At 45.5% G+C, this 26,411-nt stretch overlaps 1 protein-coding gene and 1 pseudogene across 7 annotated transcripts in view; both read left to right on the forward strand.

Annotated features, from left to right (window-relative positions):
- Window positions 1-26,411, forward strand: part of JAK3 (Janus kinase 3) — a 264,164-nt gene that overhangs the window by 97,087 nt on the left and 140,666 nt on the right. The gene's annotated exons all lie outside the window — the stretch shown is intronic.
- LOC130344215 (U2 spliceosomal RNA) lies at window positions 21,303-21,522 on the forward strand (annotated as a pseudogene).

The raw sequence follows: 26,411 nt of genomic DNA on the forward strand, positions 1-26,411 counted from the left end.
GTCATCTAGGAAAGGCCCATCCTTGAGGTCCATGTTGTCCCTGAGTTTGTTTCGCAGTGAGTCCCCAATTGACAGAAATAACACTTGGCTTAGGGGTGTGGGCAGTTGGGGCTGTAGACATAATCATTGTATAGGTACGCGTTTCTCCGGTCCCCGCCATTCGCCGGTCGGGGACTGGACAGGGATGCCTGCTGAGATCGTTCAGCAGTCATCCCAGCATATTGCCGAGGTGGGTCCTGAGACCCGCTCATATCGGCGATCACCGCAGATTGCTGGTCAATTCAGACCGGCGATTCCATTCCCCACCGCTCGCCGGGCGGGGATCGGACCGGGATGCCTTCTCAAATCATTCAGCAGGCATCATGGCAGGCATCCTGAGACCCCCCCATATCAGCAATCGCCTGTCCATTCAGACATGTGAGCCGATGACCCGGAAAAGGAGAGGGACCAGTGGTGTAATATATACCACCAATCACTCTACATACTGTACTGGGAGGTGGCACCCCCCAGGACAGCTGTGACTGGCTGGTCGTAGTGACCGCACCAATCACAGCAGTATGGGGAGGTGGGAGGAGGGTGAAGGAACATGTTGCTCCGTTCTGCCCACCACACTTCTGTGAGCTGGTAAGCAGGATGGAGCCCCGTGCTGCCATCTTCCCCCTTCAGAGAGAAAAAGTCTGGCGTTTTTTTTGTGCCCCCTGGCACAGTAGCGATTAGGGAAAGCTTTAGATCAGGCAGGGAGAGAACCTTAGGTTGTTAAAAAAAAAAAATTTCAGCGTACCATCTGTAGGTGTCCGCGGGTCTGTAGCACCTTAGCTGCGTGACCCGGGCCCTACAGGGCCTCTGCGGTCTGCACAGACCTTTTTTTTTGTTTTGTTAATCATGTGGCTCGGCCCTGTTCCATATAAAAGAGTGGCCTGCCACCGTTAACTAATCGCCCACCCACCACTGATCAGTCCCGTAGTACTGATCATCGTTTTTTGTGGCCCATGCACTTTTTTGGGGATTATTAGCGTCTTTTTCATTTTATTTTTTGCACCTATAGTTGGTCCATGCCACCAGTAACAGGCCTGTGCTGTGTGGACGGACCGTACCTCTGTGTGCAGCCTGCCCCACTGCTGTCAGTGATTTATCATTGATCACGCAGCAAGTACACGAATAAAGTTTTTCCCACACATACACACACTCCCGCCCCCACTAGAGTAGGGAAATGGCCCGCAGGGCGTTTTCAGCAGAGGAGGCAAATGCGTGACTTGCCTCCGACACTGAAAGCGCCAGTGAGAGCGAGGAAGATGCCACCTTCCTTATTTCTTCCTCGCCATCTAGTGATGATGAACCACCAAGGCGGCGGAGATGCCGCAATGCAAGGCTGCAAACCTCCTCTGCTCCTGACCCTGTGCCTCATGCTAGTATGAGTCCCCTGGCACTCATACTAGTCAAACCCCCAAGCCAAGTTTACTGGTGCCCCGTACCGGTGAACTTGTTTGGACTCAGCCAGAGGACCACAAGCCTGTAATTCGTGAGTTTGTTTGTGACTCAGGAATGAAGATTGACATCGTCGGGTTCACTGAAATGGATTTTTTTTTTCAGTGACAACTTTTTCAATCTGATGGTTGACCAGATGAACTTGTACACCCAACAGTTCGTTGCCACAAACCCGGGCTCCTTTTTAGCTAGATTAGACCCAACGGATGGTACGCCATCAATGCATCCCAAATGAGGAAACGTTGGGGCCTCGTTCTGCATGTGGACCTAGTTAAAAAAAAAAAAGTGTCCGGCAGAGTGGGGACGTCCTCTACCAAACCCCACTCTACAGTGGGGCCATGACACATCCCCGGATCGAGGCAATTCGGAAATGTTTGCATTATGCTGACAATGCGGCATGTAAACCCCCCCGAAGTGATCTCACATATGATCACCTGTATAAAATCAAGCCAGTCATCAATCACTTCGCGAGAGTACCTCAGGGTACACTTGCAAGTTTATGGTGTATGAAGGACGAGTTTCCCGTATTGAACCCCATGAATGTCCCCCCAATCTGGGTGTTAGCTGGAAAATCATTTGGGGCCTATTGCACCCATTGCTAAATAAGGGTTACAACCGTTACGTGGATAACTTTTATACTAGTGTCCCTCTGTTCACACCCCTCGCCGCCAGATCCACCGTAGCTTGTGGGACAGTCCGGAAGAATCAAAGAGGCCTTCGACCTCTCCCCTGCATGCTCCTATCCCCGCGGGTGAGTCCCGCTCCTTTTCCCATGAAAACCTGTTGCTGGTCAGGTATGAGGATAAGAGGGATGTCCTTATGCTGTCCACAATTCATGGGAACGGCAGCACCCCTGTCCCTGTGTGATTATTCTGGACTACAATCGGTATATGGGGGGAGTTGATTTGTTTGATCAAGTCCTCAAGCCATATAATGCCTTGCGGAAAACAAGGGCATGGTACAAAAAAGTTGCATTCTACATGGTACAGGTTGCCATGTATAACTCTTTTGTACTGTCCTAGTACGCTGGCAACACAGGGACATTCCTGCAGTTCCAACAGGAAGTTCTAAAGGACCTAATCTTTGGTGACCGCCAAAGAGCAGGTCAGAGCACCTCTGGAACTGTGGTTGCCTGGATCGTCCCCGGCCAGCACTTTACAGGTGAGGTCCCCACACTGGAGAGAAGGGGTAATCCCAGAAAAAAATGCAGAGTGTGTCACAGGAGGGGGATTCAGAAGGACAACACCACTCAGTGTGACACTTGCCCCGATCATTCTGATCTCTGCATTAGAGATTGCTTCAGGGAGTACCACACTTCCATGGAGTTCTAAACTTTTTAATCCTTTTCCTTAAAATTAATTCCCCAGAATTCTACTCCAATGTACCAATCCAGAGTACATTGTCTTCCAAATTTTAAAACCAATCCCTCCCCCGCCCCCCAAAAAAACCTCTTTCCCAATACCCCTGATAAAATCTTTTTTCCCCCAAAAAAATGGGTCATGGGACAAAGACAATACAATACAGGAATATGGGTGCACTACTGTGGTAGATGTATACAATGACATTGGTTATCTCTCAACACTGATGTTAAAATTGAGACATTCGCCAGTGTATCCTTACATGAAGGACACACCAGAGCCCGCACACCAACGCCAAGGTTTCTCAAAATGGAGCGGGACCTATGCTAATCCTACCTGTGCCTGATAAGAAAAACAGGGGCCAGTGGGCAATTACGGCAGCATTCGGTCGACTCACAACTTCCTCCCAGATACCCTCCAGCGTGACTGAGCACACATGCAATGGGAGGAGTGAGGCAAGTTGCAAGCCCCACCTGAGTTGGCTAATATGGGTGCATGGCCTCACAGGTGCTACCTTAATGCTGCCTTGAAGATATTCAAGGCGCATTAATTTTGGAGTTTACACACCTCCAAGTATAAAATTTTAACAAACAACAAAAAACGTGGTCTCAAATAGCTGGAGGTGCTCAACCCCAAATGCGGTTGTGCATTTATACTGGGGGAGCAGATCCTGCCCTTGTAGTCCGTTGCTAGGGGCGATCCCCAGCATAAAAATGCATACAATGAAGGATGCCTGCAGCTGACTACAAGTGCCACAATAGAATCCTACACCAGATAAACGGTGTGGATGTGTAACAATTAGAATAAACCAATACAGGAATATGGGTGCACTACTGTGGTAGATGTATACAATGACATTGGCTATCCCTCAACACTGATGTTAAAATTGAGACATTCGCCAGTGTATCCTTATATGAAGGACACACCAACGCCAAGGTTTCTCAACAAGGGTAATACAATACAGGAATATGGGTGCACTACTGTGGTAGATGTATACAATGACATTGTATAAATTTTATACTTGGAGGTGTGTTAACTCCAAGGCAGCATTAAGGTAGCACCTGTGAGGCCATGCACCCATATTAACCAACTCAGGTGGGGCTTGACACTTGCCTCCCTCCTCCCATTGAATGCGTGCTCAGTCACGCTGGAGGGTATCTGGGAGGAAGTTGTGAGTCGACCGAATGCTGCCATAATTGCCCACTGGCCCTGTTTTGCTTATCACGCACAGGTAGGATTAGCGTAGGTCCCGCGCCATTTTGAGAAACCTTGGCGTTGGTGTGCGGGCTCTGGTGTGTCGAGTGTTGAGGGATAGCCAATGTCATTGTATACATCTACCACAGTAGTTCACCCATATTCCTGTATTGTATTATTCTAATTGTTACACATCCACACCGTTTATCGGGTGTAGGATTCTATTGTGGCACTTGTAGTCTGCTGCAGGCATCCTCCATTGTATGCATTTTTATGCTGGGGATCGCCCCTAGCAATGAACTACAAGGGCTGCATCTGCTCCCCCAGTATAAATGCACAACCGCATTTGGGGTTGAGCACCTCCAGCCATTTGAGACCACGTTTTTTGTTGTTTGGTCATGGGACAAAGAGTCAACAGCGTTGGGGGTTTCCAAGTGGTCTCAAATTTGAGGTAACAGAATAGGGGTGCCACACACATCACATTCCCAGAATGATGATTCAGAGCATAGGGTTTGGGTGGGGCATGATTTTTTACTTTTGGCTATGCTCTGCGTCATCATTCTGGGAAAATAATTGGCATATCAGTAGTAAAATTGAAATTTTCATTTTCTCTAAACTACACTTCATCCATTCCTGGAAAATAAATTTAGGGAACACCTGGCTGTTCCAAATCTCTACTTCACCCCTATACACCTTCCCTAGGGGGTGTACTGTTTATAATAGGCTAACATGTGGCTGTTCCTTTCTTGTATTTTCCTCTGAATGTATGTAATTGTCAGTTAGGTCCGTTAGAAACATCAATCTCAAATGCGAAGAGTTCTCGCTCGTGAGCTCTGTCGTATTTCCAGGTGACAATTCAGTCACATGTTGGTGGTTCACAGAAGCAGAGCATAGGTTGAAAATTACAATTTTCAAAAGCTACCCTTCATCTATTCCTTGAAAATAAATTTAGCAAACACCCGTGCGTTCAAAATGCAAACAGACCTCTATGACTTCTGAGCCTTGTTGTGCACCCGGCCAGCACGTTACCCCATATGTGGATGTATTTCCATAGTCAGAAGAAAAAGCCCTCCAAAATTTGTAACCTAATTTCTCCCATTACACCTTGTGAAAATGTAAAAAATTGGGTAACCCCAGCATTTTAGTGTAAAAAAATCTCATTTTTCAATTTACGGCCCACTGTTCAAAAAAAACCAGTGTGGTGTAAGTACTCACTGTATCCCTTGATACCTTCCTTGAGGGGTGTAGTTTAAAAATTGTTGTCACTTTCCATTTTTTTTTTTTTTTTTTTAAACAATGTTTTATTAAAGTTTTCATAGAAACATCAGAAAAATGTACAGACAATATAGCAAAGTCACTGAGCAGAGCAGAACATTACAAAAGTAAAAAGTAAAAAAATTGTCGTTGGAGCACATCAGTATCGGTCACACACTACGTGTAACATATATTCAGACATAGAAATGCATGCTACTATACCCTACGTTGGATCTACGTATATGACTCATGGAACTAAGCGTTATTTTCTTCGAGTTATGAGAAGCCCAGCGGTATCCATTCGTGAGCACGATAGGCTGGTATCGCCAACTAGGCAGTAGCATAACGCCCCAGTCCCATGGAACAAACTTATCCTGTACTTATCCTGTATACAGGAACATCGCAAATCATGTCTACACAGGATATTAGTCGCTGCTCCGCGAACTACCCAACCACAAGAGTCTCCCCACTCAGTCATGCCTGGATCTCCAGACCTCATGTACCATCTAGACTACAACAAACATCACTATAGACAAACACCACAGGAGAAGGTAGAAATAAGATCCCATGATGAACACAGAGCAATTACCTTGGGAAAAATAGGTAGAAAAGAAGTAGTGAAAAAGAAAGTAAGAAAGCAAAGAAAAGATAGAAGAGATGAAGAAGAACCTCTCAGCATGTCCGCCCCGCCCCGCCCCTCCACCGACTATGTAACTTTAAGACCACCCAGCGAGCCACTGATGTTTGCTCTGCAATACCATGAGGAGTCTACAAACTCCTTCATCAGATCAGGCAGCTCACTGGGTGCGTATGCATCCTCCATGAACGATTGCCAAGTTTTGAAAAATTTGCCTGCTCTCTTTTCCGTATCCCTCAGTGTATCCAATCTATCAATAAACAGTAGGGTTTTCATAATTTCAATTACCTGCGTAAGCGTCGGAGGATCCTTCTGCAACCATTTTCTCAATAGACTTTTCACTGTGGCCAATAACATAAGATGAACCCCTCTAATTGCCATTATCGGGCCCCCGGAGGCCTCTTGAGAGGGAAGAGGCACATAATGAAATATCATAGCTAAGGGGGTAAGAGGAATATCCACATCCCAAACCCTCTCAATATAAGCCCTTACTTCTTCCCACAACGTTGTCAAGAATGGGCACTCCCAAAGAGCATGCAGGAGAGAGGCCTTGGCCAGGCCACATTTGGGGCAACTTCTAAGATAATGTGCAGGGGCGTCACTATAGGAAAGGTTAAAGGTATATGTGGCCCTATGTAAAATGCGGAAATGCATCTCCCTCCAGGACTCATTTATGATAGCTTTCCTCACTTGCGTCAAGCCTGCCAATAATTTGTGTCGTGCATCAGTGATGCCGAGCTCCTCCTCCCATGCTGTGAACAAGGAATTGGCCAGAGCATGTAAGGAGGCCTGTTTGAGTGTGAGGTATAATGTTGACAGAGAAAGTCTGCCCGAATGTAAATTCAGCAAGGTACGGAAAACCGCTTCCCTGGATACATATTCCTCACTCCTGGGGAGGTTGGTCACATAGGAGCGCACCTGTAAATACTGCAGGTAATGTCCATGTGGGAGATTAAAATGATGTTTCAGGTCCTCCCATGTGAGCACACCTCCTCTGTCTCCAGAAAACAATTGGTCCACAAGCAAGATACCTCTAGTCCTCCATACCTGAAAAGCGCCTCTGCCCACACCCTGAGGGAATGAAGGTGAGTCCCAGAGACGCAATAGGCTGGACATAATGTAGGGAAGGCCGTATATTCTTCTGATCGCCTTCCACGCCGCGACAGTGTCTTTGAGGAGGAGATTTGTCTTAATTGGGTTCGGGAGGGCTGAGTATGGTACATGCAACAGAGCGCTAAGATCCCAAGGGGCTGCCAAGGCCCGTTCAATTCTCATGTTAGAGAACCAAGAGGTACCCAGCAGCCAGTCTCTGGAGTGGCGTAACAACGCCGCTAGATTGTATAAGCGCAGATCGGGCAACTGGATACCTCCTTCATGAAGTGGTAGGCACAACTTTCTGAAAGCTATTCGCGGTCTTTTCCCCCTCCAAAGAAAATTGGTAAAGGCCGACTGCAACCTGGATACGTCCACATGTCTAAGTAACAGGGGTACCATTTGTAGGGGATAGAGCAATCTCCCGAAGCTTACCATCTTAAGGAGATGAGCTCTGCCAAAGAGGGTCAGCGGCAGAGACTGCCATCTAATTAGTTCCTGCTCTATACGTCTAAAGAGTGGCATATAATTTAGTTTATATAGGGAAGACGGATTATTGCCTACCTTAACTCCTAAGTATGTGATGTAGTTATGCGCCACCTCCACCCCCAAATCGCTCGTAGATTTGTGATTGCCCGTTCCCAGATACAATAACTGGCACTTGGACGCATTAACCTTATAGCCAGAGTATCGGCCAAACTCGCGCAGAAGATCCAGGACCCTCCCTAGTTGAGAATTGGGGGACCCCATAAATAATAGCATATCATCAGCGAAACACGCTAATTTCACCTCTTGATCCCCCACCCCGATACCCGTATAGACTGTGGGCTGCATGAGATAGACTGCCAATGGTTCTAGGGCCAGATCAAACAAAAGGGGCGACAGGGGGAACCCCTGTCGAGTCCCCTTCTCTAACCTGACATTATCAGATAGAAAACCTGGTGTGTAGATTCGGGCCCTTGGTTCAGCATATAAAGAAGACAAGAAGGTCCTGAATGGCCCACTAAACCCAAATTTATCAAGAAAACTGTCCAGCCACGCCCAGCTGACATTATCAAATGCCTTTTCGGCGTCTATGGCTAGGAGACCGGGCGGGTCTGGACAATATCCTCTCCTATGTGTAATTTCCAATGCAGCCAGGACTGATCTGATATTTGCCACCCCCAAACGGCCCTTAACAAAGCCAGTTTGATGTGAGCCTAACAAGGAGGGCAAGAACCTAGCCAGACGGTCCGCCATTATCTTCGCCAACAGTTTAAGGTCTTGGTTGATTAAAGAAATGGGTCTGTATGAACCTGGGTTCTCTGGGGGCTTGCCTGACTTGTAAAGGACCTTTATATATGCAGTATTTCTAGATGGAATAACGGGATCTCCCCCTAAAATAGCATTAAATAAGGAGGTCAAAGGTTCAGCAGTGTCCTCCGCCAACGCCTTATAGAATTCGCTGCCAAAACCATCGGGTCCTGGGGCCTTGCCACTTTTCAGACTTTTAATACATGCAACCACCTCCTCCCGGGTGATGGGCGAGTTAAGCATTTCATTATCCTCAGGGGACAAAGTAGGTAGCTGCAAGCCTGTCAAGAATCTACGGCCGCCCTCATTATCTGTATCCTCCCTGGCATATAAGTCCGCATAAAATCGCTGGAGGACAGAATTTATCTCCTTGGGTCCCGTCTGTAGCTGTCCCTCTCCGTCCACCAGCGATTTTATATATTCGCCCTGTCTATGTGGCCTGGCCAATCTCGCTAACAGCTTCCCGGACTTATTCCCAAACTTAAAAAGGTCCACAGTCTTCTGATTCCTATGAAGAATATCCCATACCTCCATGCTAGCCTCAAAAGACTGTTTAGCTGCTACCCAAGAGTCCTTATTAAGCTGAGAGGGGGACCGAAGAAACTCATTGTAAGCCGCTCGCAGTCTAAGGGAGTGTTCTGTGTAACTTGCCCTGCACTTCTTCTTCCTTGCCGACACATAAGCTATGATTCTGCCCCTGATGACCGCCTTGGCAGCATCCCAATATAGCGATGGCCTATCCAGCGAATCGCCATTGGTCGCTGCATACTCCATCCACCACCCCCTTAAATTATCTAGAAAATCCGTATCTGTCGCCAGGGAACCCGGGAAATGCCATATAATATCTGAGCCCTTAGGAGTGACCTCCAACAATGTCATACACACTGGGGCATGATCCGACACCACTATGTCTTCTATACTGACGTCGTCTACCCTAGCCAGCAACCCCTGGGATAGTAAAAAGTAATCTATACGGGACCATGTTTGTTGTGAATGTGAAAAATGTGTGAATTCCCTGCCCATCGGGTTAAAATATCTCCAGACATCTGTCACAGCCATGGAAGCAATCATGTCACGTAATGTGTGTACCTCTCTGGTGCCATCAGGATGTGGGCAGCGAGTACGCCTCCTATCTTCACTCGTGGACACCACCGTGTTCAAATCCCCACCAACCAAGATGTTGGGAGAGTCATCCTGCAACAGTTGCGATTCAAGGGAGGAAAAGAAAGACGTATTAGAAGCATTAGAGCCATACACATTGTAAATAGTCAGAACACCAGCAGGCGTGTCCATCACAACTCTAAGAAAACGTCCCTGTTCGTCCGCCTCCTGTGACTGTGTACCATGCTGCAACCTGAATAAGCAGTAAGACCCCGGATTTCCCGTTATCAGCGGGAGACCCCATAACCTCGCCCACCCACATCTGTCTCATGTGGATGAAATCATTCTCAGCTAGATGCGTTTCCTGAAGTAATGCTATATCAACATCCAGCTTCTTAAGGTGCTTCAGGATCATCCGGCGCTTCGCTGGGGACCTAAGTCCCTTAACATTCCAGGACACCAATTTCATACTGGGTACAATTTGTCATGTGGTATGGTAGCAGATATTATCCATGCGGAGCGGGCGGAGCAGAGACGCCCAGAGGCCGAGAGAGAGACTAGCAGTAGAAGCAGAGAGAGAAAGATAGGAGGAAAGCACAGCAGACGAGACACAAGGGGACGAACAGACAGAAAACAAACATAAAACAAAACTAGTAGAAACTTATGTATCTTATGCGCAATAGTACACTCAAACCCCACCTCCCTCTTCATAGTGCTACCACCCCTCTCTGGACTTCACTTCTTCTGCGTATCAATGGAGGCGCACTAACCCTCCCTATCCAACAGCCGCTCCCGAACCTGAAGCTCACCGTCCCTCCCTCCCCACCCCCGCTACCACCTTATGCAGGTGTAATAGAACCCGCAACCTCCCCCCCCCCCTCCCCCCACAGACTAACTAACCCAACTGTGCAATAACACATAATCGCCCTGGTGATATATGGGATAGCAGGTCCCCACCTGGCACATACATAAACCCGAACAGGGGTACCTCATATCAGAGCATAACAACTGTGTACATTAGAGAAGTATGCAGTTAAATAACAGTATAACATTCTTGGCTGCAATAATGAAAGTGACTACTGCAAAATGTTAATAAGCGCTATATACACAATAGAACCTTGATGTGAATATGAGGCCTATCCCAACGTAAATGACATATAACGGCAGTATATATGTGAAACAATAGTGGAACAATAACTCCCAGCGTCCATGGGTTGAACTGGAACAGAAAGAATCCCATGACCCCACTAACTCCCTACGGGGCCAGTCACTTCTCCTAAGAGCCATAAAAATATAAACCTGGTGCACCATTAAGTGGCTAACAATGGTACATCACCGGGAAAAAAAAACTTTAGCAAAATAGAAGAATGATGAAGGAGATCAGGTCGGAGGATCAGGAACACTGTTTTCCTTGTCCGTCCTGCGCCTCTTCTGTTGGGTGCGTGGACTGCCGTCTTGCAGCTGTAGGGATGCCAGCTTCGCAGCAACAGCTTCTGGCGAAGAGAAAGTCTCCGAGTTTCCATTGGGGAAAAATATCTTGAGTTTCGCAGAATACTGGAGAATAAAACGAACTTGTTGTTGTACCAGGGACGAGCAAACTGCAGAAAAGGCTTTACGCCGCTTCGCCACCTCCATGGAATAGTCCCCGAATAAGAGTACCTTGATACCCCTGAACAGCAATGGAGACTGCGCTTTCTTGAAGGTACGGAGAATCACCTCTTTGTCGGCATAATTAAGGTATTTGACAATGACTTGGCGGGGTTTCGATTCCTCCATAGGGGACTGCCCAGACAAATGCAGTGGAGGGCCAATTCTGTGAGCCCTTTCAACAATACAGGGCCCCGGCAGCCCTAGAGCTTCTGGTAGCTCCCTGGCACAGAGTTGTGACAACTGATTGGGCATAATGGATTCAGGTAGTCCCACAATCCGTAGGTTGCTCCTCCTGGAGCGATTTTCTAAGTCCTCAACTTTCTCTTTAAGGGCAATATTAGATCTGGTAAGTGATCTTACTGTTGCATTACTGGCACCAACCTCGTCCTCCAAGCAGCTCACTCTCTGCTCTAGCTCTGTGAGCTGTGAGGCATGTGCTGTGACCTCCTTCTGCAACTGCTGCACGGTGCTGGATATGGCCGCCTCCACTGAGGCTCGGATCTCCGGCAGGAGAATGCGGGCGACAACTGCAACCATGTCAGTGTACGGAACCCCCTCCACTCCCCTCTGTTCAGGTAAGGATGCCTGCTCCTCTATTTCCACCGGCCCCTCAGTCTGCCCGCTGACCTGAGTCTGTGGTAAGTCCTGGCCTTGTTCAGGAGTCGCCGCCATTTTCTGGGACGCCATGAGCTGTGAGCCTCGGGAGGCTGGGGGGTCAGGTCCCGGGTCTCCGCTCCGGCGGAGAAACTTCTCCATGTGCTGCTGATATATTCTGACACCGGGGCGCAGGTTTTGCCCTCAGTGTCTGCGATATGGAAGCGGTGAGGGAGAGTTGGTAGCGGTGGCGGGCGCGGAGCTCTCCTAAGTGCGACCGCTCATACGCGCGCCGGGACCGGAAGTCCATTTTTTTATTTTTATTTTATGTCAGATACTAGCCTTTGCAGTGCAAACCACCACTTTAGGCCTCAAAGCTCATCGGTGCTGTCTAACTGCTAAGCCGTGTTTTGCATCCGCATAGTTCTTTACCGCCATATATGGGTATTTCCTTATTCATTATGGAGAAGTGGGGCTACAAATTTTGTGGAGCTTTTTTTTCTCTTACTACTTGTGAAACAAAAACTATTTTGGGTTAATACCAGCAATTCAGTGTTAAAAATGAAATTTTTTACTTTTATGGCCCACTGTTCAAAAAACCATGTGAGATGTAAGTACTCACTATAACCCTTACACATGAGTTGTTTAGTTTCCAAAATGGTGTCACATTTGTGGGGTTTCTGCTGTTCTTGCACAATGGGGGCTTTGTAAACCCACATAGCTCCCGACTTCAATTCCAAGAAACTTTTCACTCCAAAAGCCCAATGGCGCTCCTTCTATTCTGAGCATTGCAGTGAGCCCGCAGAGCACTTTACATCCACATATGGGGTATTTTCTTTCTCAGACAAAATTGCACTACAAATTTTGGGGGCCTTTTCCCCTTTCAACCCAAGTTAAAAGGAAACGTTTGGGGTAACACAATCAATATAGTGCTAAAAATCAATTTTTTCACTTTTACGGTGAAGTGTAAGTACTCACTATGACACTTGTTATGTCCCTGGAGGGGTGTAGTTTCCAAAATGTTGTCACATGTAGGGGGTTTCTGCTGTTCTGGCTCCATGGTAGTTTTGTAAATGCACATGGCCCCCGACTTCAATTCCAGCAAAATTCTCTCTCTAAAAGTCCAATAGCGCTCCTTCTGTTCTGAGACCTGTAGTGTCCCAGAAGAGCACTTCATGTCCACATATGGGGAGTTTTCTTAATCAGGAGAAATTGGGCTTCAAATTTTGGGGTCCAGTTTTCTCCTATTACACCATGTGAAAATGAAAAATTTGGAGTAACAGCATCCTTTTAGTATTAAAAATCAAGTTTTTCATTTTCTCGTCCAAGTTTAACGCAAACCCGTCAACCACCTGTGAGGTGTTAGGGCTCACTGTACCCCTTGTTACGTTCCTTGAGGGGTGTAGTTTCCAAAATAGTGTGTCATGTGTTGTTTTTTTTGCTGTTCTGGCAACTAGGGGACTTGCTAAATGCAAGATGCCCCCCAAAAACCATTTCAGCAAAATTATCTTTCAAAAAGCCAAATTTTGCTCCTTCTCCCCTGAGCATTGTAGTACGCTAGCAGAGCACTTAACGTCCACATATCCTGAACAGAAAAGCCCTCTGTACTGAATTTCTTAATAGATTACATAAAAATGGGTTTCCTAAACTGACATTCCCTTAAACCTGTTCATACTGTATGCTAAGGCAAGATAAATAAGTCTTTTTAATGATGGGTACTTTGTGTGCCCTTTGTTAATACATGAACTGCATGTTCCATGCCAAAACTATAGGCGACTATGATTGAAACTGTTGTTAATCTGTGTCATGATTGAGTGTGGACTTTATAAATTTTAATATGGAAAAACTGCACTCAACATGAGCAACAGTTACTTGTAGTAAAATAATAATTCTGAGATTACGTGTTTGGGGAGATGTTACACATTTTGTTTAAGCAGATATACTTGTGTTGTAGTTTGTAGGAATGTATAAGTTCATACCATATGTCATTTCTATCAGTCATGTAGTTCTTCATGGTATAGCTATTTCAAGTTTACCTCAAATATTTTCTGGGGTCATATCCTTTATTTGTTCTACATTCTACAGTAATCCAAACATGTAGCTGTGTTCTCTAGCTGTAAGAAGTGATCTTCAACAGACTGTGAAGTACATTCGAGGATCTGATTAACCGCTTAACATCTAAGACGTGCATTTTTGTCATGGCCGCGTGTGCCTTGCCTCACCGTGACGACAATGTCACGCAGTTGTTACAGTTCAATGAAGCAAGCTCAGAAGCTGAGCTCCCTTTATAGACTGTGAGTAATGCCTGCTATCAGTAGCCAGCATTCATTGTCAGTGGCCAACATCAGCGGTCACACTGATGTTGGTCATTTAAGAAGTGTTTTAACAGGAGCGGAGAATGTCGAGTTCTCTATTGGCAGATATTAGGAGGGTGCTGATCGGTTACCATGGAAGCCAGAGGCCTGCCATGGTAAGATCTGCTAATACAGCTTGCTAAGGCAGGCTGCATTAGTAGAGCACTGATCTAATTGATCAATGTTGTGCAATAGAATATCATTGGTCAGTATGTGCTATCTAATACAAGGCCGGAGGAACTATGCCTCCCCGTGTGATCATCCGATGTATTGAGGATATATGAGAAGACATCAACATTAATAAGTGCTGTGCCATGTATGTTATCCTTTGTTAATAATGTAAAAAAAAGTCCACCCTCAAAACAAATGCAAATCACCCCATTTTCATTTTTCCGTTTTCATTTTTTCCCTCCTCTCCTTTTAAGAAGCATAACTCTTTTCTTTTTCCCCCTACATACCCATATGAGGGCTTTTTTTTGCCCAACCAATTGTACTCTGTAATGACATACTATAAGATGTACCAAAAATCAAAAAATATTTTTATTTGTGAGTGGAAAGTAATAAGAAAACTGCAATTTTGCTAATTTGTTTTTTGTTTTTGTTTTTATGCATTGCACTTGATAATAAAAATAATACATTATCTTTATTCTGTAGGTCAATGCAATTAAAACGATACCCAATTTATATAGTTTTTGTATTATTGTTCTATTTTTAAAAAATGCTAACTTTTTTTTCTCAACAACATTTTTATGCATAAAATTGTCCTTTTCTGACCCCAGGGCCGGCGTTAGGGCGGGGCAAACCAGGCAATTGCCTAGGGCCCCCATCCCCCAAGGGGCCCCCTGCCGGCTGCTCAGTAGCAGCTGTTTTAAATTGACCACAGCACCGGCTGCTTGTTAAAGATCAGCAGCCATGCTGCGGCCACTTTAAAACAGTGACCAGCGGTGGGTTCTGCGGCCCAAACACTCCTTCTCCTGCTTTTGTATTATTCATATTTCCTTACTTGGCCACCCTCCGGCTCAGGTAACGCGTTGGGTCTCGTGCGCCCATCTATTAATTGCTCCTGGGCTTGTTTATTAGTGCAGAGTAGACTACTCCAGAGAACAAAAGATAAGCGGCACCAGCAACTTATATCTGAATCCACCTATGGACCAAGGGCAGCTGTGGGAGTCTGAGTTCAACAACCCGCGGTGGTGCTAGGACAGAGGGTAAGTTTCAGTAAATAGTACGATCAAAGAAAAAACATATCCTGCACTCACCGCACAGTACGGGTATCGCGGCCTTGGATTCCGGACCTCCTCTAATGGCGTGGGAGTCCCACGCCATTCGAGGAGGTCCGGAATCCGAGGCCACGATACCCGTACTGTGCGGTGAGTGCAGGATATGTTTTTTCTTTGATCGTACGATTAGTGCAGAGTGTATAGGGGAGATGGGGCACCAGGACAGCTCAGTGCCTCCTGCCCAGCACCGACACGGAGTGGTATGTGAATAAGATGAGCTGTTTGTGGTAAATATGTAATCTATCCTGTATATCAGTGTTTCCCAACCAGGGTGCCTCCAGCTGTTGCAAAACTACAACTCCCAGCATCGGCTGTCCGGGCATGCTGGGAGTTGTAGTTTTGCAACAGCTGGAGGCACCCTGTTTGGGAAACACTGAGTGACGTTTCCTGCCTCACACCGTCTCCTCTGCACGGCGGACATCACTCCTCGTTCCCTGCAGTGCCGGTGTAATGAAGAAAACTGTGTCTTGAAGTGTTCTGTGTCCCGAACAGCTGATAAGCACTTTCATCAGCTGTTCGGGACACAGAATGCTTCAAGACACAGTTTTCTTCATTACACCGGCTGCTTGTAGCAGTCCGGACGCGCCTCCAGGAAATGATGAGTGACGTCTGCCGTGCAGAGGAACTGGTGTGAGGCAGGACTCGTCATATCCCCACAGCCCACAAGACCGCATTACCTGAGCCGGAGCGCGGCCAGGTAAGGAAATATGAATACAGTAATATAAAAAGCAGAGGGAGAGGGGGGACCTAATGTGGGGGAACTATACTGCCAACCTTCTGTGGGGGGGGAACTATACTGCCAACTTACTGTGGGGGGAACTATACTGCCAACCAACTGTGGGGGAATATACTGCCAACCTAATGTGGGGGACTTATAATGCACCTAATGTGCGGGGAACTATACTGCCAACCTAATGTGGGGGAATATACTGCCAACCTAATGTGGGGGGACTTATACTGCACCTAACGGGGGGAGGGGGACTATACTGCCAACCTGATGTGGAGGGACTTATACTGCACCTAATGTGGGGAACTATACTGCCAACCTAATGTGGGGGGACTATGCTGCTGACCTAATGTGGGGGAACTATACTGCCAACCTACTGTGGGGGGAACTATACTGTCAACCTAATATGGGGGAATATAATGCCAACCTAATGTGGGGAAACCATACTGCCTACCTAATGTGGGGGAACTACAACCTAATGTGGGGGGAACTATATTGCCAACCTAATTTTGGGCAACTACAACCTAATGTGGGGGAACTATACTGTCAACCTAATGTGGGATAACTACAACTTATGTGGGGAAGCTATACTGCCAACCTAATGTGGAGGGAACTATACTGCCAACCTAATGTGGGGGGGGACTATACTGACAACCTAATGTGGGGGGACTATACAGACAACCTAATGTGGGGGCACATACTGCTACCCTAATGTGGGGGGAAATATACTGCCAACCTAATGTGGGGGTAACTATACTGTCAACCTAATGTGGAGGGAACTATACTGCCAATCTAATGTGGAGGGAACTGTACTGCACCTAATGTGGGGGGACTATACTGGCAAACGAATGTGGGGGGAACTATACTGCCAACCTAATGTGGGGGAACTATACTGCCAATCTAATGTGCGGGAACTATACTGCCAACCTAATGTGGGGGAACTATACTGCCAACCTAATGTGGGGGAACTATACTGCACCTAATGTGGGGGGACTATACTGGCAATCGAATGTGGGGGAACTATACTGCCAGCCTAATGTGAGGGGAACTATACAAAAATATAAAATTGTACTATTCTGATCCCTATAAATCTTTTATTTTTCTGTATATGTGGATGTATGAGGGTCATTTTTTTGCGCTATGATTTGTGGTTTTTATCGTTACCATTTTTGTTTTGATGGGAATTTTCAATTGCTTTTTAGATATGTTTTATGGTATTTGAAGTGACCAAAAATGTAAAATCTGCAAATCTGGTTAGTACACTATTACCACTTTTGGGGCCCCTCTTTTGATCTTGCCTAGGGCCACGCTAAGCCTAAAACCGGCCCTGTCTGACTCCTATAACTTTTTTAGTTTTCCGTAATTGGTGAGGACTCACTTTTTGTGCCATGATCTTTAGTTTTTATTGTTACCATTTCTGTTTTGATGGGACTTTTTGATTACTTTTTATAGATTTTAATCACATCATATATCAGAAAATAAAATGAAGTATTTTTGAAGCTTGGTATTTAAAAAAAAAATGTTTTCTGTTTACCATTCATAAACATATCATAAACATTATTTTTTAGTAGTTTGGACAATTACACACTTGGCAATACCAAATATGTATTTTTTTCTCACAGCGTCTTAATGGTTAAATGCCGGGCAGCAGTGGGATTGCCACTGCCTGTCATTAGCAACTTCCCTGAAGCTGCCTCAAAGGATAGGGGATAAGAAGTCTGATCGCGGGGGATATGGTCGCTGGGACCACCACGCAATCTCTGGCACCCAAGTAATCCGCTGCATGGACCGAACTCCGGTCTCCATGCCGGATTGGGGGGGGGGGGGGGGGAGGGGGCGTGACAACCTGCACTGTGTGACTCCTCCCCCTCCCTCGCTCACTGCTGACTCACTGCTCTTGAGCTAGCCTGGCTGCCCTGCTCTGTAACCCTTTCCTCTCTGGTTTTATGCTGTACACAAATACACACACACACACCCACAAAATATGATGAGTGTATAACTTACACTTCCTAAATTACTGCAAAGGTTTAGTGCTAACAGTACAGTAGTTTTTATGCATTCATTTTCTATAATTGTATATCTGTTGCTATGTCATTCATGTGTATCATCCTTAGCCAGTCCTGTAATGCTGGGACTTCTAGTTTTGGAATAGTTGGAGGTAGAGTGTTTGGATAACAGTGTTAGGCAGCTGTGTGCCTACAGCTTTTGCAAAACGAAAACTCCCAGCATGCCCAGACATCCTTTGACTGTCCAGTCATGCTTGAAGTTGTAGTTTTGCAACAGCTGGAGGCACATTTTTGGTAAAACTCTGTGTTACAGTAGTGTTGCTGCAAGCTGTGTTCAACCTGCAGCCTTATCAATCAGCCATCTTATTTCCATGACCCTTGGACATGCTCATGCTGCTGGGGGACTCATCAGTGTCCCAGGAGGTATAGAGACCCCTAGTGGTGGGATTTATAAAGACAGTTTTCTTTAACAAAATAAAATAAATTTACATTGTTTAAAGTATATTAGAAAAACTATTGTTTTGTCAAGATTTATAACATATAACAAGTGTTTATATCTGACAGTGCCCATTTAACACCTCTCCCCATGCTCACTTGTAGTTTCTTCTGTAGAGTGACAGGAGGGGTTGTGCAGAGCTGGGATTTTGTCACTGTGTAAGGCTGCTAGTTCTTATGTCCCTGCAATCTCTCTGTACACCTCTCCCTCTCCTCTTAGTCTCCACTGCTGAGCTGTGTATATCAGTTACATCAGCAGATAGTAAAAGGGTGGTCAGGTGCAGTTAACTCATAACTGCCTGCAGACCTCTATGGTGCTACAAAGGACAGCTGAGGACACTGCAGAAGGAGCCAGGAGCTGTAGAATCCACCTAGTGCTTCCCCATCCAGCCAGGCTGTCATAGCTCCCAGACGACCTGTAAAAGGGAGTGCTTGCAACTCACCAATAATAAGCACTTCCATCAATCTGAGGGGGGCATTCTATCCAATTCAGATGGCACTCTGCAGTGTAAGTCAGGCAGGAGCACAGTCACAGGATCTGCCTGCTGAGTGTCAGGGTGTATATTGTATGCATCGCTACTCATTTTAATTCCTGCCGGGGAAAAAGGACACTTTTGGGAGGGACATTAAAAGAGCAGGGGCTCTTTTAATGGTGGGTTGGTAGTAGTTGTAGCCAGCATACAGCAAGCAGTGATGGACTGGTGGGGGTTGTAGTAGCCAGTGGACAGCAGGCAATGGTGGACTGGTGGGAGTTATTGTAGCCAGCAGACAGCAGGAGTTGTGGTTGCTGAACACTCTACACTGAAACCGCTATCCTGGAGAGTGGGAGTTTCAGCAGGATATTGAAGAAACTGTACACAATAAAAAAAAATAGCTTTTAGAAATAAAATAAAAATTTGACAAAATTCTCCCTTCTTGAGAGTTACAACAGTATATTGAAGATGAAGAAGAATTAGACAGTAAAGAAATTATATAGCTTTGAATGTTGAAAAAAAGACAAGAGTCCATCAAGTTCAACCTAAAGCCCTACTGTGTTGATCCAGAGGAAGGAAAAAAAAAACCTATGGGGCTGATGCCAATTGCCCCATGAGAGGAAAAAATTCTGTTCCAATTCTCATATGATGATCAGAATGAATCCCTAGATCAATGTTCTATCCCTGTAAATCTAGTATCCATAACCTGTAATATTATAGTTTTCTAGACAAAAACATCTAGGCCTCCCTTGAACTCATTTAATGAGTCAGGCATCACAATATCATGTGGCAGAGAGTTCATGGTCTCACTGCTCTTAATGTAAAGAATCTCTGTCTGTGATGATGGTGAAACCTTGTTTCCTCTAGATGTAGAGGATGCCCCCTTGTCGTGGTTTATCAGCCTAGGTATAAAAAGATCACTAAAATAGATCTCTGTACTGTCTTTTTATATATTTGGACATTGTGATCAAATCGCCTCTAAGACACTTTTTCTCCAAACTAAATAACCTCAAGCTTGATATCCTGCCTTGGTACTGTAATCCTCCCATACCACCAATTATCTTTGTTGCCCTCATTTGCACCCTTTCCAGTTCAGCCATGTCCATCCTATACAAAGGTGCCCAAAACTGAACACAGTACTCCACAGTACTGACTAATGATTTATACAGAGGCAAACCCATTCCCCTGTCACAAGCCTCTATGCCTCTCTTGATACATCCCATTAAATTTTTTAGCCTTGGCAGCCTCTGCCTGTCACTGATCACTAAAGTTGAGTTGGTATGAGTTTTACTAAATGTTTTATTATTGAGCACATAATTGTACATGTTGTTTTTATGGCCCAAGTGCGTCATTTTACATTTATCTACATAAACTTAATTTGCCATGTCTGTGCCTAAACCTCCAGCTTCCCCAGATCCCTATGCAATATTATGTTATCCTCCTCTGTGGTGATCACCTTACCCAGTTTAGTTTAATCTGCAAATATAAAAATTCTACTCTGTAATCCCTCTACAAGGTCATTAATAAACAAACTGAAAAGAAGTGGACCCAGTACTGACCCCTGTCACCCAACCAGATTAAGTTCCATTGATCCCCACCCTCTGCTTCCTATCACAGAGCCGGTTGCTAACCTATTTGCATACTGTATATCCTCCCCTAGTACCAGTATACTTATTTTATGTACTAACCTTTTGTGCGGCACAGTATCAAATGCCTTAAAGGGGTATTCCAGGCCAAAACTTTTTTTTATATATCAACTGGCTCCGGAAAGTTAAACAGATTTGTAAATTACTTCTATTAAAAAATCTTAATCCTTCCAATAGTTATTAGCGTCTGAAGTTGAGTTGTTGTGTTCTGTCTAACTGCTCCCTGATGACTCACGTCCCGGGAGCTGTGCAGTTCCTATGGGGATATTCTCCCATCATGCACAGCTCCCGGGACGTGACATCATCATTGAGCAGTTAGACAGAAAACTTCAGAAGCTAATAACTATTGGAAGGATTAAGATTTTTTTAATAGAAGTCATTTACAAATCTGTTTAACTTTCCGGAGCCAGTTGATATATATAAAAAAAGGTTTTGCCTGGAATACCCCTTTAAGAAAGTCACGATATACAACATCCACAGCTTCACCCCAGTCAAATCTATAATTGACAATCTCGTAGAAGCTGATCCGATTAGTCTGACAGGACCGATCCTGCATAAACCCATGTTGGTGCTATGTTATTAGGGTATTTCATTGAGATACTCCAGAATGTCATCTCTCAGAAATCCCTCAAAAATCTTACCCACAACAGATGTTATACTTACATCACTTCTCGGACTTTTGGCTAAGATCAAGTGTTGTATCTGTTCTTATCAGTGGTTTAGTCTTTGGCCATTGATGTAGGATGGATGCTGCATGGAGGGGGCAGGTTTACCGGGGCATTCCGGGGCTGGTTCTGAGGAATCAGCTTGACGGCTGCCCTGATGTGACCTGTTTCCTGTCCACTTATTTATTATTTTTTTGTTTGTCACTGTGCCACTTTTATGTGTCTGTTTTTGTACACAGGATTGTCAGGATGTGGTAGCCCTTCTGGGTGTCCCTCCTGGCGGTCTAGGGGAGGTGTGTGTGGCCATTAGGTTCCTCACCTCTTTGCAACCCCTGGCCATCTTGGCTTCGGTCAAGATGCCATCAGTATACGGCTCCTTGGCTGATACATTGGTTAACACCTAGGTTGAAGCCAGGAGCATTTTCGGCCCCTTAGTAGCTTTGGCGAAAAGGGGCATCGAACCTGGATCCTTGCAGGTACCTTTTGGCCCGAAGGTGAAGGGTAGGTTTGTTGGGGGGCCTCTCTCCTGTTGGAGAAGGGCTTAGCGATAGACCACATCCTTGGTGCACGTTTTTTTTTTGTGTGTGACACGTTTGAACTTTTTCTTGCACTTTGGGTGATAGAGAGCACTTGCCTCGGCTCTTAAAAAAAATGTTATACTTACAGGCCTATAGTTCCCAGTTTCCCTTTTTGACCCCATTTCCCTTTTTGAATATCAGTACCACATTTGCTAAGCGCCAATCCTGTGGAACAATCCCTGTCATAATAGAATCTTTTAATATAAGGAATAAGGGTCTGTTTAGCACGGTATAGCATGGGATGGATTCCATCTGGACCCTGTGATTTGTGTGTTTTAATGATATTAAGGCAGTGCCGTACTTCTTCTTGGTTTAAATAGATGAGATCATCAGTAGAATTTACATTATCCCTACTCATGTGATTCGTCATTTCATTTTCCTTTGTAAATGCAGTAGAGAAGAAGGCATTTAGTAGATTGGCCTTTTCCTCATCCTATTCCACCATTACACCCATATTATTTCTCAGGATGCCAACATCCCCAGTTTAAATTTTTTTTATTATTTATGTAGGTGAAGAATATTTTGGGGTCATTTTTACTTTCTATTGCAATCCTTCTCTGTGTTCACATTTTTGCTAATTTTATTTTTGTGTATTCTTTTATTTTATGTATTCTTCTCTTTATAATCTTTTAAGTCCTCCGCAATACTTTCTTGTTTAAGTAGTCCAAATGCTTTCCTCATTTATTGCATCCTTAACTGTTTTGGTTAACCATATTGGTTTTCTCCTATTTCTAACACGTTTGTTCCCCCCCCCCCCCCCCCCCCACACACACACACACTCTTGTTGTGTTCTGCACGAGTTGGGAAAGGTAATTGTCCCTTATTATTGCCTAAAAACTTGTTTACCTTGCTGGTGAGCTACCCTCAGCCAGCATAAAACATGTGCCCCTGCAACCTGTTTTACTCACAGTTCACACTGTCACTTGGGGCCACTCACAGATTCCAGCTGTGTGCTTCCTCAACAGGGCCCGAGTGTCTCCCCCTACAGCAACATGCTGTTTCCCAGGGAAAGACCCAACTATTCTGTTTCCTTTCCTTTTAAACACACTTCCCCTTCCTGATACCTCATTAATCAGGCCACAGGTGGATTCTCCAGAGTTAGCAAGGGAAATACACCCTTTCCTTGCCACACTACCACATATTCCCCCCCCCCTGCTCAGACCACCAGGAAGGAGCACTTTTATTCAAAAGGCAGAGTCCAACTGCCTTTCCTTTTCCTTGAACAACTCCGTCCAACAGGTTTTGAGGCACTTGGCTTCCTTCATCAGCAGATGTTATCTGCACCACTTCAATGGTGCACCCTTCTTTCATTCGTACTTTCATCAGCCACCGAGCACAAGACTTTTGGTCACCTTTGACAAATTCCTTGTAAAAAGCTCCATTCATGTCACACCTTTCCAACACCAGGTTCTTCATCTTGGTCTGTGCAGTGCTCTGGACACTAGGTGTGGACAAGGCAGATGCTCCAGGCCTTTGTCTTCTTCTGTCAACGGTATGACCATCGCCCGAACTTTGCTGGTGGCTAACCGAGCCTGTATCACCCATTTGCAGGACTTCTAAGACATCCTCCACAATTTCAGGAGGCTTCCCTTTAATGCACCTGTCCGTCTTCTCCTTGAGACGGACTCTTCTCCTACTTCTGTGGACTTACTTCCGGTGTTTTCTGGAACTAATCCAGCGCCTCTCAGGGATTCTACCACGACCCAGTCTTCTATCACAGTGACCTCTTTTTAAGGACTCTGTTTTCTTATTAGCCCTTTCTTTCGGGACACCGACCTTCACAGGCTCATCTGCAAGCTGAGAACTCTTGGGGCCTTTAAGCCTTTTTTCACCTGCACCTTCAGATGTGTCACTGACTTTACTTGCAACTTCTGCAGTTATCTCTGGTTTAACATCTGCCTCAGAGAACTTATCTGCCTCAGCATTTTCACCATCCAATGTCAATATCTCTGCAGCTTCAGAGGACTTCCCATATGGTTTCACCTCAGTCTCAGCTTCAGAGGACTTCCCATATGGTTTCACCTCATGGCCTTCAGACTCTACTGTTTCTTGCGTCCATTGTTCAGACTCCGCGACTTTTAGAGAAAGCATCCCTGTCTCCAGTAGCTTTTGTCCCACAAGCAGTTTTTCTTTTACACAGACGGCTGTGGCTTTGGCCTCAGTTTCCATCTGAGACACTTTTAACCTCTCTTTAGCCAGTTCTACTACAGCTTTGTCTCTGCTTTCTTTTAGGACCTTCATCTCCCCTTCTAGCTTTAAACATTTCTGCTGCTCACTCTTGAGCTTAGCAGAGTTCAACTTCTCACTTTCCAGCAATTCTGTCAAGTTTTTGACAGTATCCTCCAGGGACAGCAGTTTTCCTCTCATCTGCTCATTGTCTTTATTCAGCTGCGCCATCTTGGACACTTTCTGCACATAGACTTTTAGCTGAGCCTCTTGTTCAGAGAGCTGAGTACCCAGTGAATCCAAGGCAGCTGTGTGAGACTTAATGTGCGCTTCTTTCTGCGCCTCCAGGCTCTGCACCTTATGAGCCATTACCACCTTCTCCAGCTCTTCCATTGCGACCAACCTAGCCTTGTGATCACTTTGTAGAGCCAGATATGCCCCACACAGGACATTCACTTCTTCTTCCTTGAATGAGATCTGCTTGGCCAGACTCTCCAATTCTCTCTCCTTGCTGGTCACAAGACCCTGGGAGCGGGACAGTTCATCCTGCAGAGCTGCCCATTCACTTTTGTGGCGCTTCATATCTTTCTGCAGCTGTAGCTTCGCTTCCTGCTCTTTTTCAAGTCTGCAAGCATTTTTTCTTTCTCCTCTGTCAGGTGATGAACCTCTTCTTCCTTTTGCGACAATTTAGCAGAGACCATTTGTAAGTTTTCTTCAAAGTTCTGGATCTGCTCCCTTTTTTTTACCAAGACCAGTTCGTTTTTTACGAGATCTCTTACTTACAGCGGTCTCCTTACTCTCGCTGCTGAACCTTGAGACATTATCTTGTCCTCTGACAGTTACCTGTCCTTGGCCTGTCTCTTCCTTCAAATCAACTCGTTCAGACTCTTCACCTTTAGGAGTAGTCTCCCCCTTTTCAAGGGTCTTGGCCACTTGGGCTTCAGGGTAGTTCCCGGACAGTCTCTCTGGACTGTCTCTGTGCTCACTGGCAGACTTCTCTTTCACTTCAACACCGTCTCTTCGCTGCCCAGCAGAAAGGTCTAGGGCTCCGGGGTCTGCAACAACATCTGGTCCAGTGGTTCGACCTTCCTGGTCACGATCCATCTCTGGTCCAGACGTCACATCTCCTTCACTCAGGACTCAGTAAGCGCAGCCCCCAGCTCCACATGTACTCTTTTCAGTACTTCTGTATTATCCACAGACATCTCTGTAGCTTCTTTTCCGGTCACCTCTTCCAGATGACAGCGCAATTTCAACCCCCTTTTGGCACATCTTTATACACAAGGTTCAGCATAGCTTCCTCTTTCTCAGTCTCATTCACTTCTTCCAGGTGACAGCGCAACTCTAGCCCCACCTTGGGCTCATCTTCAGCTGGCGGATGGAACCCATGTTCCCGTACCTTATCCATTTCTGGTTTTACTGAAGATTCTGATTCAGTCAGAGGCACACTTGTCACTTGAGTCTCTGGATCCTCTTGGACTTGACTCACGGTCTGGTCTTCTGCTCCCTCAGCAGTCTGGCAGACCCTCATCTGACATATATCTAGTGACTGCTGACACTCCCCATCCTCAGCCTCTGCTGAGTAACTCTCCACTAGTGTGTGGTGCAAGTCAAGTGTTATGAGCCTATCAGGTGTACCTGCTCTAGTCACCTGACAGTCTTCCCATAATTGCTGAAAAAATTGAAAATCCGTCCCCAGTACTACATCATACTCCAAGGAGGGCTCTATTGCAGCCTTGTGACTCACGGTACCATAGGGAGTAGAAATACAGACATTAACCGTTTTATAACTCCAAATACCGGCCTGCATAGACATTATTGTGGGGTCTGGCTTTCTGCTGCTGGACTTTACCAGACTTATTACAAGTTTCGGTTCTAACAAAACCATCATCTTTTTAACTTCTACTGCCAGCTCACACAAGTTTTCTTTTGTCCTTTCAGAGGTGGCAACAGTATTCTTTATATCTGAACACAACTAAGTTTTTCAACAAAAACAGTATCAGATTGCACATGTTCAAAATTTACAGGACAGTTCATAGCACTAGGACCTAACTCAGTAAAAGTCTGTTTTGTTAAATTTTCTCCCAGTCCTGCATTCAACAATTTCTGTTCACCAGATTTTTTTAATCCGATCTGCACAGTGTGAACAGTCTCATCAGTCTTTATGAGGGGTTCCCCACCCTCACATGATTTTGCAACTGGACATAAGTTGCTACCACCTTGAACACTGTTCACACAGTCAAATAGGGAAACACCACCCTCCGACTCAGCATTTTTATGCACAGTCCCATCATTCTTATGTACAGTCTCATAGTCTCTAAACATGGCCCCCATAACCGTCCAGTCAGTTAAGGGCTGGAGCT

The sequence above is a fragment of the Hyla sarda genome, chromosome 1 (assembly GCF_029499605.1).
Source record: "Hyla sarda isolate aHylSar1 chromosome 1, aHylSar1.hap1, whole genome shotgun sequence".
Lineage (NCBI taxonomy): Eukaryota > Metazoa > Chordata > Amphibia > Anura > Hylidae > Hyla > Hyla sarda.